This window comes from Pygoscelis adeliae, unplaced genomic scaffold (assembly GCF_000699105.1).
Source record: "Pygoscelis adeliae isolate BGI_AS28 unplaced genomic scaffold, ASM69910v1 Scaffold16, whole genome shotgun sequence".
Classification (NCBI taxonomy): Eukaryota; Metazoa; Chordata; class Aves; order Sphenisciformes; family Spheniscidae; genus Pygoscelis; species Pygoscelis adeliae.
The window spans coordinates 6319668-6341209 of NW_008825162.1; positions in this window are offsets into that span (position 1 = coordinate 6319668).

Below are 21542 nucleotides of genomic sequence, written 5' to 3' on the forward strand. Positions count from 1 at the left end.
AGCCACATGAAAAGCTAAACCAGTTTGGAGTCAATTGCCCTGCCCATGCCAAAAGGAAAAGAAAAAAAAAAAAAAAGGAAAAAAGCAAGCCTTGTACTGTAGTTTCTTAAACTTCACATGCAATCATTTATGAAAAATTATGGTTTTGTTCATGTATCTAATAAAGTTCAGGCCTCTAAATCTGTGTTTGTTTACCATTATTTAATAAACTACTTGATCATACTCTTTCTCTGGCATTTTTCCATTTTAAATAAAGATTAATCTGTGATAGAACTCTGAGGCTGTCACTGTAATCAAAAGAAAAATGTGCTTTCAGGTTTTCATTGGCTTCCCTGCATGCTCTAGTGGTATCTTTTTTTTTTTTTTCTTAAGCATATTTGAATGAACTGTTTGAATATATTTACTCTTTCATCTCTACAGCTTTGAAAACTTCACACTTTGTATCTGATCTACAACAAAGCAATAAGGACTGCAGAGGTTGACAGCATGGACATAATTAAAGACTACCATCAATAAACTGCCATGTTGAACAACACTGACTTATAATGCGCTCCCAGATCAACCATTTACATTTAAAACTATTTCACTGAGAGGTCTAAAAAGGAGCAGCTTGGATTGTTTTCATAAGAGATCCACAGAAGGAGAAATGAACTTCTATATAACTCAGTAAGTAATGCTAAAAGATTCCTACTCTTTACCAGAAGATTTAGGTTTACATACTGGATACACATGTGAAAATGTAAGCAATGCTTTGTAGGTGTCATCTCCAAATAAAGATCAAGAGAAGAAAATCAAATCTACATTCATTGTATTTACATAATCAGCGAGGTGTCATCAGAGGGACTGTTTGACACTTAATTCATATATATGACACATGTACTTACGTACTGTACATCATGTGACTAATCTAGACAATCTAGTTTATATCTGACAATTAAGACTTACTTGGGCAATGTTGTTATCGCAACTTTAATTGAGGAAAATTCAAGATTGTTCCAATACTCTCACAGCATTAAATAATCTTTCTGACGCCTATAATTTACAATAGTGTCTTCCCCAAAAAGGCAATGGGTAGAGTGATACACTAACACATCATGCCTTCTGTAACAGAAAAAAAACAACCCTGAAAAGATAGAGGAAATGCAAAAGCTAAACTAAATCTTAAGTTTGCATTCTGCTAGGCATATGTTTTTGTACAGTGATATAAGTAACCAACACGCACACAGAGATACTGTTCAAAACCACAGAAAAAAGTATCCAAACATTAATACTCAAAACAAACCAGCGTGTTTCTCTTGTACCTTTCAGCATGAAACAGACGAAAACGGAGATTCTCTGTCCTGAAGAGTATCACGGACTCAAAGTAAACTTTGGAAGTCCAAAACTTAAGTCATTCAAAATTACGGCACACAAACAATTGGAGATAAACGTTTATACTGAAGTGAAGGTCAGAGTAACATGTCCTTAATACTATGTTTAAACAGGTAAGTTACGATGGCTCTGTTCTTTTCTGACTACACATATGTTAACCTCTGCGTCTTGGGAACAAACAGTAGAGAAGTGGCTTCACTTTGGAAATCGATGACCCCAGCTCATACAAGGCACTAGCTCACAAGTGTCAGTTGTGCAAGCAGATACAAAATATTTTCAGTGACTACATTTTGTTCATTTTTGTGCCATTGATTAATTAGGCAAGATACCGTTTTGTGTCTTAAGCCTACTCATCTTTCGTTTTGATCTCAGACATTCAAAAGCCGCCATTGATTTCAGGATGATGTCACATCGCAAATATAGATGGTGCTGCATCTGAACACTCTTTTGTTTGTTCTTAAAGTGGGACTTTGTAACCTTTGTGGTTCAGATGTCTTTAAAGTGCCTCAACTTACCTGAAATCCAACTGTATTACTAAACACTGAGAAGGATTTAGACTATTTCACTCGAGCAGGATAGCTCTTTATAGAACTCAAGATTCCTGGAAGATATTTAGGACACTGAACATTAGTCATGCTTCATATGACACAGAAAAAACCTGCATGGGAAACACTGCAACTGATAAGAGTTTTCTTCAGGTCCAAAGAGGTTTTAATGTAGAACACTCCATGCTGCGGCCAAAAACAGCGTTTCTTCCTCCAGCTCCCTTATTTGTCTCCACACATTCCTGACAGTCCCACTTTTTTGTTCCTGCATTGGTGCCAGTGTAGGCATAGCATGGGCCACACCAAACTGACTCCGAAGAAAACCAAGGGAGAGGATAAGAATAAACAGCCGGGGGAAGCCAGGTGACCCTTTTTGGTGACAATGAAACACTGACACCAAATTAACACATCGGCATAAATGTCTTGAAAGACCATTTGCCATTTTCTTTCTTTGCTACTGCTTTCAAACAGAAAGAATCAAAAAGAAGGGTAGATATTTACATAGCACTGCTGTTCATCACCCCTTTATTATCCATTCTATAACATATTCTATTTTTCATCTTTTTAAATGTGTCCTGTGTACTGCAATTTGAAACATACAATAGTCTCATATTCAATCCTGACCTGACAGCTGTTTGAAAGGTAAACAACAAGTAAATAATCAAAGGCAAGGTAAATAAATGTAAATAATCTGGGGGTTTTTGAATGGAAATGCAGCGTAATAATAAAACTGCAGAAGGGCTGCAGGGTAGATGCCATTTTTGTGTCAGGGAACTGGGAGATGGGTGAACGTGGAATTAAACAGAAGACTCCATTGACCATCTGAATGAGGACAGATCACACTCAGACCAAGTCTTCTCCGCGATGCAGCCTACAGACACAGTATACAATCATAGAATGGTTTGGGTTGGAGGGGACCTCTAAAGGTCATCTAGTCCAACCCCCCTGCCGTGGGCAGGGACATCTTCAACTAGATCAGGTTGCTCAGAGCCCTGTCCAGCCTGACCTGGAATGTTTCCAGGGATGAAATAAGGTGCACTTAAGTGTTGCATAGAATTGTCTAGTACCAGGAAAAGGATCCATCTCTGTATCTCTTCACTTAGGCTAGAAAAAAACAAAACAAAACCAGAAAAACAACCTAGCTTAGTCAGTCATCTTCTGTTGTGTTCGCCCTGCAACAAAGGAGGTCTGCAAGCAACAGCCCGATATAATTATGATACTGTTTCCATTCTCTTTTGAAGATTAACCCAGTTTTTTAAAAGTCACAGCAATGTAGATTCTTGCTTTTGTTCTGTTTTTTCCCCCTGCATTGTGGTTATCCTATTTATACCAAGTCAAGTAAATTTTAACATTTACTCTGGTTATGGGCTTATGAACAAATAAAAGTATTTATTTGTAAGCTGCTTTCTAAGAGATGTTTCTGGTCAAAAATCCCCAACTAGCTGAACAAGCAAAATATTGCTATTGAAAGTAGAGGAACTTCCCAGTTTCACAAGGATTCTCAGCCTTTTTCAAGATGAACCATACCAAGCAACATAGTAAGTGATATTGCTTGAAAGACAGAAAATTAACAAGGAAATGAACTAGCAACAAGCAGCAATTCATAAAAGAATCTCTGTATCATTATAAAACTCTAATTATCCTAAACTTTGGAGAAAATATTTTGACACAGAAAGCTTGTAATGTGTAAAAAAAAAAAAAAAAGCATTAACCTCTTTCATACTTGTAATAATGCTAGGCCAATATAGGAATGTATATAAGCATATATAAGTATAGAGAAGAGAGATTTTTAACAAAACAGAATTACAGCTATCACAGCAGTTTGTGGATAAACTATTAGGTTTATTACTCCTAAAGTAGTTTGAATAGAAGTGTTCCAGCTGTTACATCTGATCACCAGCACACTGCCAATTTTCTCTACCAGATAGTCCTTTTATGCATTGGGGAACTTGTTGCACTTAAGGGATTTTCTCACTACTTTATAATTCTGTGATTTACAATGTTGTCTTAAAAATTCAATTGCATGAACCATATTCAGTTCCTTTTATTCAAAATTTGCTGCATACAGAACCGAATGAAACCACCAAATCCATTTCCAGCGAGAAACCCAAGTTAACTTCTTTCTAATTGTGCTTGCTGCATTAGGATGTCGCTGCTGGTACGTCTGACAGCAAATAGCTTCAGTAAACCTTACAGCATATTTGTGGGAAGTCTTTTTAACGGGATGCTTTATGCTACAGTATTCCCACACTACCTTCAGAAACATATTTAAAATTGCAGGCTATTCTACCAAAAATAATGTTACTGTTTTTTCCTCAAAACTGTTTGATTTCTAAAACAAAATATCTAAAGCCGGAAAACAGTAGATGTTGACCAGTGGAAAAGCACTAATCCTCTAGTACTCCAAAACTTCCCATCAGTAAGATAAACCTACTCAATTGCAGAACTGTATCATCATTACATTTACTCAACTCCTTCTACTCTATAATATCTCAAAATACATTACCTATTTCAAGAGGAACAGAAAAATTTCATCTACTACTAGAAGGTGCAACAACACTAAGGCTGGTAGAGTGTATGTAATAGTATAGTAGCACACATGGGGAATGAAATGGGAGACTAAGGAAATTAAAACTGACTGTACAGAAAGTGCTTAAGTAGGTATGATTTATGTATTTGCTCAGGGTATGTAATCAAAACTCGTATGGGGTTTTTGATAGCTTTTTGAAGAGTGACATATACTCAAATGATTACTCAGAATATTGGTTAAAGACAGCACATAAAAACATAAAAACAGCAGTCCTGCAATGCCCACTGAAACAACCTTCTAAGAGAAGAGCTCACCTACCTAATCACTAGGGCAACTTCCTTCAGAAACACTGGCTTTCCCTAAAACCCTACGGCTTTCCCTTCACAGGGCTAATCAAGCCCAATCTTGCTTAGCTTGTAGTATCTGACAGGATACTGCTATACCACACGAGGTGGTCTAGCAGGTAAATTTAGAGCCCAAGCTACAGCAACTCTGAGCTACATTCCCAGGTAGAAGATCAGGGAACATTCCTCAAACAAGAAGTGATCTGGCACACAGAGCCACAAATGCCATTTTGTAGAGCTCTCCTACTGACTATAATACACGACTTACACAAAAGAGTGCACACGTTCCTCATCTGGACATTTAGATTTTTCACAGAATTTTGAAAACACCTCATACACTTACCCACAGATGTACTTGGGCACTGAATCAATTCAGGGCCAGAACTAGCTTCTGTTCTCCATATTCACCCACCTCCTAATTCCCTGACACAAAAATGGCACCCACAACACTGCAGCCCTTCTGCACCTCTTCAGCCTCACAAGGCAAGAGGGATCAACTGACTGCAGACCAGCTGCCTCAGTATGCAGAGAACCACTGCTATGCTACACTGTACAGCTCATATAATGTGATCCCAGTCAGACAGCAATCTCCCTCCTTCAGTTTATCAAACTAAAAAAGATGCTTTAATTTGTTTTAGCCACTAGTGAGTTACGATGGAGTAATCAAAAATTATCCTACTAAAACATGATCCTTTATCAACCTTCATTCACTAAAAAAACTCAGCTTACATTGATTAAATAATTATTTTCTCATCTCCTCCACTGCACCTTAAAGAGGAAAACCTACACCTGTCTTGGCTTCCAGCAAACAAGTTATTCCACGTACAAAAGCTGTGCTGAGATCCACACACTCCGCTCAGAAGCCTCAGCTTTAAAAACAAAAAATCTAAATTTGAAGTATTATTGAACTTCAATTGATCCACAAGTAAGGAATTAAAGCAGGTGGTCCACACTCTCAAATGGGCATACAACAGAGGAGGAGACGAGAAAACTAACCAGAGGGTAACTCCACAAACCCTGGCACTTGGTTTCTCACCAGCAAGACCTCAGAAAAGCTAGCATGAGATACTCTTAAAAACAGCTGTTTTGCCATTATGATAAACTAGACTGTTACTAACTCAAAACAGTGGAAACACATCACTAAAATAATAGGTACATCATTAAGGGTCAGCAACTTCTTAAATCTTTGGTCTCTGAAGAGACTTGCTGTCACTAAAGAAAATAAGAAGTTAACTGTAATTGGTAGTGGTAGGCAGAGAGAACCCAATGCTGAATAATCTGCCAAAGTTTTTAAACCTTGTTTGATAAAGCATCTTTCAAAGACCGTAAGGAAGACATCATAGCCTCTTAACTTTCAGTAAATATCATTGAGAAATTCAGAATCTGAAGATTACGTATTATTTATACTCGAGTCCCTGGAGATGTCATTGACTATTAAGAATCAGAGCTCCCCGTTCCGTAGATTTCAGGGCACACGCACCTGAAGTGCTTTGCAGAAGGGTCACGGAAATATTAGTCAATTGGAGAGCAACAAGGAGAATCTCAAATACATGATAACCACTCAAGTACTGTCACCTCTGAAAGTGCGTTGGCTGTCATTCGCCGTATTTCTGTCCTGCAAGTTTGCTCACATGAAATCCTTGCTCTGAGCTGTTCAGCAGCGGTTGTTCTAATTAGCTTTCCACTGTTTTACACATATCTGATACAGACTCTCCAATATACCAAGAAGTTGTGATGGATATTCAATTCTTGACTTTTGGTACAACATGAGGAGGGAGGAAAGAGAAAAAAAGCATTGAAGTGTGGTGGGGTTTTTTCCCCTTTAAAAGAAACTGGAAATACATTCATTTATTTATTTATTTACAGAAGGAAAGACAGGCCATGTCTCATATGCATGCTTCATTTTGTGGCTATCCTAAAATTGTACATCGAATGACTACTTAATCTATGACGTTTATTCCTTCCCTATTGAGAGAGCTATAATGAACAATTAGAGGGTCACATAAAAATCACTACTCTGGCACTGCAAAACATTTGACAGTCTCACCTGCTGCCAAACTGAGTTTTAGGAGTCCATCAGGAAATTTTCAGAAATTTCTTTTCGTTTGGCACTAACATGCAAAAATCAAGTAAAACAATAATGTTAACAGTGAAAACATACATTAAAATTTAAAAACTTGTCCTTACAAGATACCAAGGAAACAGAACTCATGACATATTCTGGGGGGTATCCCCACACAAGTGCAGATTTCTCCTAACACTCTCTAAAGCTGTCCTCTTCACGCACACTGCTTCGGTCTTTATACATGCTAAGTAATTTCTGTAATTCCTCGCACAATGAGACTACAGCTTTCTAAAGATAGCATCACATTCATAACAAACAAAAATAAAATAACAAGAAACCCAACAACCACCCCACAGCAAACTGTATTAGCGTCACACGAGATGCACGTACCGTGTTCTGTAGACCACGACTGCAAAAGGCACATTCTTCATCTGCAGTCTGGTCATGTACTTTGCTTGTCTTTATTGCGTGGACAGGTTTCTCTCCAATTTCAAATTAATTTTGTATTCATGAGTTATATTTAGAGTAGCTTACATCAAAGTATGTCAGAAGCAACAGTGTCCCTTTCAAACACTGCTAAATGAGTCTGCGAAAGTTGATTCATCAATCACATTTCTACCACATCCTTAGTTAGACCATAACCAATTCATGGCAAAGTAATGCACTGCACAAGGAGCACAGGATCACCAAGAAAGAAGTTATCACAGCATAAATGAAAGATAAGCAAACATCTCATTAGGCAGATCTACTTCATATCTTATTGCCACGTAACACGGAAAAAGTTTTACAAAATAAAGAGCACTCTACCAAGACCTCCTGGCAACTTAATTTTCGTACACAGTTTTAGAGCACTTTCAGATCTTCCCAATCCTGTGTATTTTAAGCATCTGCCTGAAGGAAAACAGCACATAATTTTAATTTAAGAAATCGATCCTCACTTTTGATGCAAGATTCTAACGGAAAGAAATGAACCGCAATTAAAGAAAAAATCAACTCTGAAAAAATGATAGAATTACAGTATGTTCTGGCCATTAAGAAGCTTACGTACAACTTGTGAAGTTGTTATGAAACTGTATTTCCTGAATATATGGGGAATTACTATTTGCTGCCAAAACCATTCATATATACGTAGTAGACTGGGACTATCACCCTCCCAGGTTGTACTGTGACAAAATAAAAGGGATGACAAGAAAGATGGGTGGAGCTGGATAAAGCCTAGACCCACCTCCTTTCCCACAACACCATGAAAGCGCACAGTGGAAATACTCCCCCACCTCACACACCCCCCTCCCCCAAAGGAAGTGACATGATTTTAAAAAAGAAAGGACAAAATTAAAGTGTGTGTTTTTTTCCATTTTGAAAAAGAGAAAAAAACCACAGGAGAGCTTTTTGTCAAGAATCGACTATCATGTGAAACTATGGGGCCAGACCAGGACAAAAAGCTGACTCAAGAAGCTGAAGGAAAACCATAACAGAATTCCAGTTCACCAGAAGTCACTGTTCTGAGCCCAAAGAGCGTTTAAGATATTGAAGCACCTAAGTCTGTGTTGACTATATAATTTTGTCTAGAAAACACACCTCCAACATCACTAATTAGGGAGCAATCATGTTTTACAGTACTGTGCAGTTTGTCTGCTTGTTTCTATTAACATCTACCTCTGAGGAGCTAAACTATTGACCCGGAGCATCGAGAACAGCTGCAGTTTGGGAAGGCTGTGTTTAAACTGCGGGAGAGCCGAAAGGGTTGGCATTGGTCCCAGAGGTCAGTTGCTAGACCACAGAAGGTGCTGCAAAAGGTTGTCCATCCCAATGGCATTGTAAGGCTCCAAACTCTGCTCAGCTTCCACCAGCTGGGTGCAGGCAGGGAGACAGCAAAGCCCATGGGCACCCCAAGGAGCATCCAGTGCGGGGCGGGGGGGGAGGAAAGGGGCGAGCTCTGCCAGAGAGAACAGCGTCATTCACAGGCATTCACAGCACCCCCCGAACCGCGTGAAATGGATAAATATCTGAAACGACGTGAATCACTTGAAACTGAAATGTGAGCTACATGAATATGAAAAGAATACTAATAGTTACACAGAAATGACAAATTCATCAATCAGAAATGGCAAAAACAACACAGAGGCATACAAAAGTCATTAGGCGAAAGTGAAATATTCCAAAAATACTGTTTAATTGAAAGCCGAATGCAAATGAATACCTGCATTTTAAAATCTGCATACGCAAGGTGTTAGCTTGTCAGTTTAATCCCGCTCCCCCTTCACTCCTCTGCAAAAATAGTCCACTTGATTGACTAGGGCCTCTGTAACGTATAGGATCGGCACGCAGGAAGAAGTTTGCTATCAGTTTTAACAAGATCGTATTTTTAGCTATCAAGTCCTGACAACAAAGACAGACGGTTCTGATGGCCAAGTATTAAATACCACATTGGCATCCTTTGTTGTAAAATAATAAAAATAAAATGAAAGTTTTCCAGCCATGCTGTTTTTCCCATTTTCTTTTTTAGAATATATTAATTAATAACGAAATACCACTCATCAATAGTCAGCCCTATATGAAGGCATGAGATTCCTTTCTATCTTTCTCAGTATCAAAAACATTTTCCTCCTATTAGATATAACTACTTTTGGACATACTTTTGTACGTCGGGAAAGCCCCATAAAGTATTTCTAGTGAGTAAGATTCAGTTAAATAAGTTACCTGAAAGCCTGAAGCTAGAACAAAGCATCAGCCTATTGCAGATGGTTGGCTTATTATTATTTTGGTTGGCATTAGCAACGCTAACAACTAAAAACATTTAAGCACACAGGTAACATTCTTTAACTTACAAATTACTTGCTTCGGAAAAGAAAAAATACAACTACTACAGCATAAAGAAAAAGCTGACTATGCAATCAAAAGCCCAAAGGACCCAATTTCTTCATAAAGTACCTGATGGACATCGTGACAGTCTGATTACCTTCCACCACCAATTTTTGGAACATGTGAAAAATACTGTATGCTTCTTGCTGGTATGTGGTCCAAGATGACTCATAAATCTTCCTTTATCTCCTTCGTGGTGTTAGCAGAAAAGGATGAGTTGCTTTTTTCCATCTCATTCACATGTCTTTCTGTCTGTTACCCGTGCCCTTGAGCAAAGATTACTGATGCCCTGCCTTTGATATATGACACATCACATACAGCAGCTTTTCATCAAGTGAATTAACCTGAAAAAATGCAAACCTACCTGCCAGTTGCTTCCCAACTTTCCACTGTTCCTTTGTGTACCTCCTCCCTAACATGCCACACACAAGGCATGCAAGAACAAGGCTACCAGACGCAGAAAATTAAATTCTTATTCAGTGGACACTGACGTAATTTATTGAAATATACTACTTAATATTTACTTTCATAACTGGTTCCAGTTGTAAAGTATCCTGTTAGTCATATTCGTAGCCTGAAAAATGTATCTATTTAAAAATCAGAGGATGAACCATCCGCTCAGATCACCCCAAATTATTGCTCTGAGTCACGTATAATAACTGCGATTCACATAGTGCGTTATTACATGGCTCTACAAACAATTCTGCAACGTTAATCAATACAGAATGATCGGTCAGTATGCTGCACGTTCTGGTTTTTTTCTTACAATTTAAAATATATTTTTATATTCCAAAAGCACTAATAGCTTAAAAATGTTAACCCTCTTCACAGTGGTTGAACTGTTCACAAGAGTCATTTTTAGTTTAGGAAATTAAAACTCCATTGCACCTTTTGTTTTCCTTAGTTGGGTTCTTTAAGAAAAACAGGCAATAAATGCATCTGTGAGTTGCTCTCTTTTCTGCATATACCTTCAATCTTACGTTTTGAAGATGCCAGTTAGACAACTACTATGCTGCTAATTAGCAAGATTCACGCACTAACCTCTCAGACTTTTTTCTGCTTGGGAACTTTTTCCACTGTAGGTTATTAATTGGTTTACATCTGTAACGGATTACTGACAGGATCTCAAAGAAATTTAAGTACAGGAGTTCCTAGATACCTCAACATTTTTCAAGACAGGAAAGTAAACTCCCAGTATAACTCTGTTCCACAAAACAACGCTCTTTAAAATACACATGCTGCACCTTTCATAATGAAAGAAATGAGATGTTGTTGTTGTTCTTTTATCAAAATTGTATTATATCTAACGAAGGCAGTGACTGAAAAATATAAACATTGATATATATTTTCCAATGAATTGGCTTAAGAGTAACGTGTAAAAATAGGATTAATGGTACAAAGCATGTACTATATAAAAATAGCCTGTAGAAAGAAGCATTAAGCAATTACAACTCTAGCACTGAAGACTCCAATATTATAGGGTAATATTTCCTTAATGTTAGACTTCATTAACCCTAAGATAATCTCTCATAAATTTTGCTGATTTTTAAGGAGAAAAAATAAATTATGTTTATTAAACTACTGAATATGTTTATGAAAACAAGACATAATTTAGTGCTATAAACTTCTTGTCTTTATCTGAATAATCAGGAAGCTCATAAATAAAATATCATATAACAAAGTGAGTGTTAAAATTCATTACCGTAATAGCTATGCTCATGATCTATTTCATTAACACTCCTCCTTTCTTTGAATAAATGGGTTCTTTGGTCTACCAGAGCAAGGCCATTTACAAGACAAAATACTAAGCTGCTTTTTCTCATTTTCCCTTATCTGTTCTATTCCCAACTTTCTAAATTAATTCTTCCTTTAAATCTTATTGTTCCTTCCAGTGTAACTCACAGCACATTAGAGAAACTTGAAAGAAATATAAGCAAAGAAATGGGTCTATGGAGTATAAGTTAATTAGGAATCTAAGTGACTGGTGATGAGACTTGATGGCGTATGGCTTTGGAATGAATTTAAGAAGCTTAAGTTCATTTAAAAATAAAATATAAATATATCAGAAGTTCAAAAGAAGTCATACCTCAAATTAAGTCATGCTAATGTTTCAGCCCCAACACCGGCTAAAGATAACAATATATGACAGCATACTGATCTTATCTCAAAAGTTTCTTCTCACCAACATGAAATAAAAAAGCCAGTAGCTGTTAGCGAGGCGGTGATACAGACACCTACAAATAAACATTAGCAGCTGCAGAAGTCACCGTCGACAATCAAGTGTCTAACCGTGGTTTTCAGCTTAACACGCTACTCATTAACAACCCCGTGCAGAACCTACTTTTCAGTCCTCACAGCAACAGATCGTCTTTATATCCATCGACCTCGACTTCATGGTTTTTATCCATTTCCGCTCATTTCACGTATCATACATAGGACATGATCCGGATAAATCCTCTACCGTAACATTGGGGTTGCAAGAACGGATCCTTGGGAAAGATGCAACAGAAGAGTTATGAACTATGGGGCTGGGAGATTTCCAGATGCTGTAGCTGCATGATGACGCGGGGACTGGAACTGACATGAACGGACGGGGCGGGGGCTAAAGGCTTTGTATCGCCACATGCCTCCCTCTCCGTAAGAACGGGGCAGCAGCCTTTCAAAAGTTCATCCTCAGGGGAATGTTTCATTTGCTCCAAGGCTTTTAAAAGGTGCAAAATGTGTAACTCCACCTATCGAAGGCAGGGAAATGCAAGAAAAGAGGATCAGACTCTGTAAGGAGAACTTGGCGTATTTTATATACAGAAAACTAAAGAAATGTATTGCTAGACTAAGCAGCTGCCAAAGAAGGAAGGTATACACGCAAGCTGGATATTGCTTTAAACAGATTTCTTACAAAATGTTTTTGTTTTCCTCTCATAGAAAATCACTGCAACTCCTCCTGATGCAACTACAACAAACTGCAGAGGGGTACAGTCTCACATGTTTCGTAGGAGCACAGTATTGGTACTCAGAGCGCCACTATCCATGAGGAAAGTAGCAGCATCTATGAGAAAAAGCATCAGCTGAAAAGCGCCGTTAACCTAGTAAGTGCTTAACTTACGTTGCTCCCTTCCTTTCCAGAACTTTGAAGAGAGGGTAGGGGACAATACAGTACATTGTACATGCATTCTAGGCCTGTATATTCGTTTATATAGCTTTTCCCCCCACACTTTGAATTATTAGAGACATATTTTGAGAATGTCCATTTTACAAAGACTCAAAAACCGAAATACCACTGAAAGCTTTAAGAGTCATATTTCAGTTAGTGTGAAGTAGCACTCTCAATTCTGGGAACTCCTGAAACCCAGGAATACAGAGCAAGATGCAAAATCATCAATATCACTCGTTTTATTCGTGTACGAAGATAAAATATTGGATATAGTAGATAAAGCATTAATAAATTATTAGAAGCTGTTAAAAGGTATTATAGATAAGCAGTATGTGCATTATTGATCGTGTAATCTACTGGACTGTACAACCAGTTGGTATAATGGATTGTTATCCATTCAATTACTAATGCTATGAACTACGCACGTACCCTAATGTGGTTGGTAACTCTTTTTTTTTGTTGTTTTCAGTACTGACATAAAACAGCTGAAAAGCAACAACAAAGTTTTCAGGAAACAGCAATATTTTTCTTACTGAGGTATTTGTTTTTTTTTTCCTGCTGGTTCAGTTTGTTCTTTTGGAGGGATTTTTTGCCAGCTGCATCTCTAGGAAGCAACATTCTGCCTGTGAAACAGCTCAGAGCTAAGTACCTGAGTCACCACCTGCATGCAAACCCAGTACGGACAGTGCTGGTCTGCCTGCTTTGGAATGGGAGGAGGCTAATGACAGTGCCGAGATATCGCCGAGGACTATGGCATTCAAACTTTACTGAGAACCATCCAGAAACAGTCGGCACCACACTTGCAGAACCATTTGCAACGCAAGGACCAATGACTTTAATAATGCATCTTTGTGCGTAGCTTTTATTCACCACCGGGGTAGGTGGGCTTGCATTCAAGTTGGTCAAAATAGTTCTAGAGGGAAAGAAAATTAAAAGAGAGACGAGTTGTCAGTGTCAAATCACAGCTGATGAATGAGCTAATCTACAAAATTTTGCTATATGGGAAGTCTATCTCACATTGGACACACAAAGCAAAAAGAAAAGAAAAAACGTCAAAGGGAAAGCTTGCATTAAAAATATGACTTTAAAAAGACTGTGGATTGCCCATGACATGTAATAAGTCAGCTGTCTCTCTTAATAAAGAGAAGTCGTTATTTACTAGTGAACTAATACCAGTAACTGTGACAAGCAAAACCAACAAAGCCCATAAAAACATAAAAAAGCTGTTCTATGCAGTTAGGCTGAAAGAGAACACGTTCAATGTTTTAGATGAAAAAGCATTTAGGCTTACAACCTGTTCTAATACAACCTCCATTACGTGTTGGGAAATGAAACAAATATCAAGAACTCATCCTCATCCCCAACTTTTACAGGGAAAATAGAAAACATGTTCTTTTTTAAAGCGTGAATTTAAGTCGTAGGAACTTGCTTAATGCTTTGGATTGATACCTATGGGTGTTATAATTAACGTGGCCTTTCAAACAAATGTACTAACGTTCCAATACTACATCATCTTTGGATACTGTAATTTAAAGAAAAGTCTCATCTCCTCTTCTAAATGTAAAGCACGTTCCCAAATTCAGGTTTTCTGTAGTCCATTATCCATGCCTGCTGTTCTCTCAAGTATTTCAATCTTCATGCAGGTGATGCAGTCAGGTGTCATGGAACTAAGAACGAGGATACCATTAAACTGCTTTACTATATTATTTTTCCACGTCAATAACACATGGGTTTTATCACTACTAGGACAATCCTTATAAAAATAAACTGTCAAACACCCACCATATCTCTAGGTAATGCTACTAAAACTACACTTGCAATGTCTTAAAGAACACAGGATATATTTACTAATATTTTAGATATTAGTCTCACTCAGACCTGAAAAATAAAAAAAGCTTCAATTCAATATAATTAAGCTAGTTAAAGCTTTATTTGTGTTTCATGTTTTCTTGGCTTTCGAAAAATAAACTATCTATCTTAAACTACTCTCTAAGATAGATAGTAGTTATAGCCATGTCCCGTAATTCCTCAACCGTAGTAGGATATAGAATGTTTTTCAAATGATGAAATATATCTAACACGAATAAACACTGGGATTAGAGGTTTTTTTGCTTGAAAAACCAAGTATGACAAACCCCACAAGTTATATAAAAATGTTGTTTCAACTTTTAAATCAATGACTAATGGGAGAATCTACAACTGCTTATATTAACTTGCAGTTAAAGTAAGGAAAAAAAAATAATAATCAATCAACTATAACTTATTTTTAGCTAATTTTACTTGGTGTTTGTTTGAGCCTGTTCCTATTATTCATTTGTTTTCCATACAAGGTGTTCAGCAAATGTTGATACGCTTTTCCCAATAGAATTCCTGCTTTATACGTTTAGGAATATTACAATACTGTGATTTGCAGAATCAGAAAGGTCAGGTTGCCCCCTATAAGCAGAGCGAAGCTTAAAAGAATCTTATAAGAGCGAAGCTTATCTGATAAAGGTATAAACTGATACACAAAGCAGATATTTAATCAAACCACTGAAGCACTGCTCTAAATTTATATATCAAATCTTCAAAATTAACAACTCTGAAAGAATAAGCAAATTGATATATTATCTGGTGAAAAATTCTGCTGAACAGTTACAGAATGTAATTACAGAATGTATTAGTTGATCTCTCGCAGGGAACGTTTTTCTAAGGGCACTACCTAATTGAAGGGGTGATTCCAAAAAAAGTTACCAAACAACAAATATGTCTTTGCTAGCAATTCCGAAGGTTGTAATGCTTTAGGAAAAACCGAGGAGCTTCCTTTAAGTATTCAAAATTTACTCAACTAATACCATAACTATATCTATTTTACACAAACAGGAAACTCACTTTAATTAACTATAATTTTAATCTTAATAGTGATTTTAGCCTCTTAATCAAATTATTTTTTTCCAAAGTCATTTTACTGCTAATAGATGAAAGACATGAAAAACTAAATTGCATAATAAAGCATGAAGGACACACAGTTACGAGATACCATGCCCCTGAGAGAAGCAAGCAGTGTTGCATGTTCAATGAAAATCCTAAGAGCAACACGCAAAAAAATGAGCTAATATTCTTCAAACAATTAACAATCACATTTCAGCAGTGAATTTTTAAAATACTACTATTCCTCAAGAAATCAGAAAAGCTGTAAGTCAGTAGCACAAGCAAGCACAACCATCTTTTCCTTAGTGATTTCTAAAATACTTAAAAAAACTACTGGAAATATATCTTCCCTGTCATTTAGGCCCTTCAACAATTGACAAGTATGTAACTAGAAAACCACTTGATGTTAGCAGTTAGTAATGCCCCAAATGATTCTACTGTCGACATAGTTTAACAACTCACTAAATAATATCAAAAGTATTTTTTACCTTTTATTAAGAAAAAAAAAAACTTTTTAGAAATTTCATGGGAAGAAATATAAACCAACCATTTTTCACTTGCGTTGAACTGCACATGAAACTATTTCCTTATAAACCTAAATTCCACCTCCTGGCATGAGCATATACTTATTTTAGGCAAGTATGTTCAAGTGAGTGCAGCAAGCTTGAGCTGGTAACAGAAAACTCCTTTGGCACGTGCATTACGTCTGACTCGAACTCCAAAGCTGAAACGAACGACGACGCGGTGAAGATGTTTTTCCCTCGCAAACACGAGGCACGCCTGTGGTTTCCTTTCAAGCAACGTTTAGGGCACGCGTATCCCGTGCAATGGGACGAGCCAGGCAAGGAACAGGCAGCACAAGGCTCACAGCGCTAACACAGAGCACTAATTTGTCTCATCTCAAAATGCGAGGAAAAATAAAATTTAAAAATAAAAACACATTCAGAAGCAACTGAAGAAACCTGATTATTCTCCACAGCCTATACACCTAGGTAAACTCAGCCTGGCATTTTAAAGCAACTGCATTTTATCAAGGGGTTCTCCAGGTCTTCCTTAGCGTGGGTTACACCCCATTTCTGACTCGGTACTCTCCCCCTCCCATGGGATGTTTTAATGGCTTCTAAAGAGGAACTGTTTTCAGAGCAGCATTATTTCTATATAGCTTGAGTTTATAAGTAAAATGGGAAACTGCACCAGAGCAAGCGTGCGAGAGTGCAAACGCAGAAGAGAGAAATGTAGATTTGTCAGCGCTCTGCAAATAGCCCCAGTTCTCCATGTATCAGCCAACCACTTTTTTTGGCTACCCAAATAAGCTGAAGGCAAAACAGTTATTCACCAAATCCCACAATACTGGAAACTGCGATATTCAGTGAAACTGATAGGAGATCAATTTAATATGAATGAAGTACTCTTTAAAAATTGACTCGTGAACTTCTGGAGCTTTCTGCTGCAGGAGGTTGTGAATGCAGATGGTACCAGCAAATACAAACTGGAATTCATGGAGAAACAAATCCATGGACAACAGATCAATAAATGGATATGCAGATGGATGTATGCCCTAACATCCTTAATACAAGGATGCTGGGGAGCTGGACAAGAGTGAGTGGCAAAACCTGCCTGTTCTTCCTAAGCAGCAACTTGCTACCACTGTGAGAGACAGAATAATAACCACGGTGGACTTGGCCTCAGCCACAGCGTGATGGTTCTTAGGATCCAATGCTACACGCATGCAAAGACCCGAAACATTTTCTTTTCTTTTTGGTATGGATTTCTACGCAGGGATAAGCAAATCAACCTTCAAATACTACATCTGAAAACTTCCCCGAATTATTTGTGCTTAGACAAGATATTCCACCTTCACAGCCGGTACTTAAATTGGTTCACTACTCTACAGTAAAATATAATATAACTGTGGTAATAAACTAATGCCACGTTAGGATTAGGACTAAGGAAAATTTGACTCATTTAGAACTAAATGGTTATAACAGAAGTGGTAAAACACAGACACCAGCCAAACCCATCTATTTTTATCACAACCGTTGGTATGATACACACCCTTTAAAAAGCATACAGAAAATGTAAAGTTTATCCTTCCTCTTCGATGAACAAAGCGAAAAACGATGCCCATACTGCCCCATTCTGCTGAAGGAATATAAAGCAACGGAAATCCTCCCGCTATCACACCAAGGCAGCTTTGTCACCTGAGCAAACTCTGGCTTCTTTGCAGTACTTAACACTCTGCAGTATGGCTATGCCCAGAGAAAACAGATAAAGCTTTATCAAAACCAGATAGAGCAACTAGCAATCATTCTGGCTTAAGAAGCACCAAACAATTCCCTGTTCGCCAGACCAATGGGAGGATGCTGCAAGAAAAGAAGATATGTGAAATAATATAATAAAATTTAATTGTTCTTGGGATCTTGATCAGCAACACCAGAACCAAGACTTCTGCGCTTGCTTGTAGACACGATACTGCACCAGAGTATTTTGAGTAGAATAAAAATAGTTAAGTAAGGTTATTCAGGTGCCAGAATGCTTTCCTGAAATTCTAACCGGTTCCAACAAAAGTGTATGCTCCACTTACTGTATTTGCCTAGAGGTTCAAACTGGCACAGTAATTTCCACTTTTCAGCCCTAGCGCTACTGTAAGACTCCTATACACTGTTTAACAGTTCCTATATTTTCCCCCGAGTGTGTCAGTATTTCTGTGATAAGTTGGGTTTTGTTCTTAGCTCTCTCTCTCTGTGGACACACACGATACGTGCATGTGCAGATGACACAATTTAAAGAATGCAGGAACCTTTCCTGATGGGATGAATAGATTTAACAGCAGCAAAAACATTACTGCAAGTAAGAGTCTTCATTTTTATACATACTCTGTATTTTTTATGATTCGTGTCTAAGATCCTGCTAAATATTTAAACAACAATACAATATCAGTAAGTAAACTCTTTAAATCAGGCATCCTCTATACCGTATAGTGGGAACAGATGTGCTCTTATTAAGGCTATATTGTAACTCAACAATAATTTGTCATATTTGACATATTGTTAAATTATGTGCACCTGCCAGAACTGTAGTAGCAATTACAAACGATATATATACCACTTTTATTTTAAATACCTAAACAACTTATGTAGATGTGAATACGATGTATGGAAAAATTGTAATTTCCTAAATGTCATCACCAAACAACACCTAATGTCTCACAATCTCTTTTTATGTATATTTTATTATAGCGCCCAACTGTTTCAACACTCTAGTGGCTGGACTTTAATGTGGTTCAAGCAGCCCCAAGTAACATCACCAAATGTTTAACATCTGTGAAAGTTGGACCAACAAATGCTCATATTTTCAGGAGGTCATGCTGGCCAGCTTTCATTAACAATTACTTTAAACTTCAGCTTTCTTTATAGCTTTTTAATTCAGGAAGGACATGTAAAGTTCACCTTAGTTAAACTGTTAAGTTTATTCCAAACTCATATCATATTAATTTTTAGAATATTTATAAACTTTTAAAAGTTTCTTTTCCTTTCCACAATATCTGGATCTTGTTTAATTCACCCATTACTTTAACATAGGGAAACAACACTTCTAATTAGGTCTTAAGAGTTCAGCCTATTTCCAGAACAGGGTCAGAATCTCCCAGCTCTTATTTCCTTTTAGTTTATTTTCCTACTCCCCCCCCCATCTACAATATTCACACGAGATTTATGATTAATTTGCAAAACTCCTTAATGCCCTGGATATTTCTTATTGCTGATAATTCTATAATCATGAACCATAGTACCTTCAAAAACCTGTTCAGAACTTTGAATTTTTCTACCCCATTCATACCCATAGCATATGGCAAGGCTTGAATTTTCCTGTAGACTTCTGAAACAAAGAGCTCCACTATGGGGTTGGACACCTCAGTGGAAACCTGTAGGCCAGAACCCCATGGACTCGGGGATGCAGGAATTCCAGGGAGTGGATTTTAGTGCAGGTTCAGCACTGTAGGGGATACAACTACCTAATCCTTAGATGTGCGTAACAAATTCTTCAACGTGCATAGCTCGTAGGAAAAAGAAAAGAAAGGATCTTTTAATAATAGCATAAATATAGGAGATGGTGATTAAAAGAACAAGATACACAATCTGTTCTGAAGACCAGAAAAACCCAGTAATTTGAAAAGAGACCAGATGAGAGAAGACACCACTGATAATCTCAACATTGCACACACGCTAATCATCCCTACGAAAATCCCAATCTCCTTCCCCTTCCCTCACCACGCAGCTTCACATGACTTGCAGCTTCACATGACTTGCAGCTTCACATTTCTTGCTGTAGTCTCTCTGTTTTGGAAGGAGATCTAGGAAATAACCTGCAGGAGACGTGCCCTTTATGATTATTTACAGGTTTTAGCAATATTGCCATCCCTGATTCCTTTCTCCATCAGGAATACTTGGTTTTCACTGAATCATAAGTCTAGATATTCCACTACGTGCCATTTTAATAGTAGGTAGCTATACGCTCCTATTTCAGAGCATCGGAGAGGAAGCTTTGATGGGGATAGGTGGTGACTAATCTCTCCTTCCCACGCCTACAAGTCGTACAGAGATCCCACTCTATAGACTCTCTGGTGCTGCAGCCGTACTCTCTGACCAAGTAATAGCTTTGACCTGCTGCACTTTGAGGAGAATTCGGAGCAGGCTGCTCCCAACCCACCGAGCGATGCCAGGGAGACTCAGCCTCTTTCTCTAACGGTGAAGAATTACGACGTACAGGCTGTTATGAGACTCAGCTTTGCTCTAGGACCTTGGACCCCGTACATCCGGATGGGGACCAACATTTAACACACAGCTTGTTAGTGGCTGCTTTAGTGTTTCTCCCTTTTATTATTTATGAAAAGCACTGGTGCAGATACATTGGAAAGGAAGGTGAATATAAAGCTCATTCGAAAGAGTATGAAGGTATTTCATTTTATTTTGGAAATGTTTGCATTATGTATGGGTTTACATGGAGGGCTTTATAGACTCTCTTAAATGATTTACCGTTAAGGTACATATTGATTATAATCTCCTGTTATTTAAAAGGAGACCTGTTTATCCCACAGCACTTAATACATTGCGACGTGTTTCAACTTAACAGTGACACTGGTAAACAAAAGTTACTGATCTACCTAGTGAGTTATAAAACTTGTAACATGCTGTAAACAGCTCTGTCATTTTATTTAGCATATTGCATTGTACGAGCTGCTTTATTTACCTAGCGGTAAATCTTTATGTATCAAAAATGCTACAGAAGGCACAACAAATAAATTACAAACAGACACTAACATCTGACTAGTTAATCAAACAAATAGGACATGTAACAAAAAGAAAAGCTATAAATATTGACAACAAGCTGCTTCAGTCACAAAAACATTCAATACTTCAGTTCTCAAGTGTGAGTTTTATATCAGTCCCCTGGAAACAGTTTGTATCCTCCAATAAATTTTTACAGTTGATTCACCTGCCTGATACCCTTCAGCCATTTCCTTCAGAAGCTGTCAAACCCGCCAACAATAATATATGGCCCGACCAACAAGAACAGCTGTAGCCATTCTCTCTGCTGGTTCCCGCACCCTGTTCTGCATAAAATAATACATCAAGATTAATTGATTTCCCGTCAGTCTCACAGAACAGAAAATTAATTTTCATGTAGCTATTTTCCCCAGCATACGAATTTCGAACATGGCAAGTAATTTAAGTTTTTAATTATTCATAAGCAGAAGAAAAAGAAG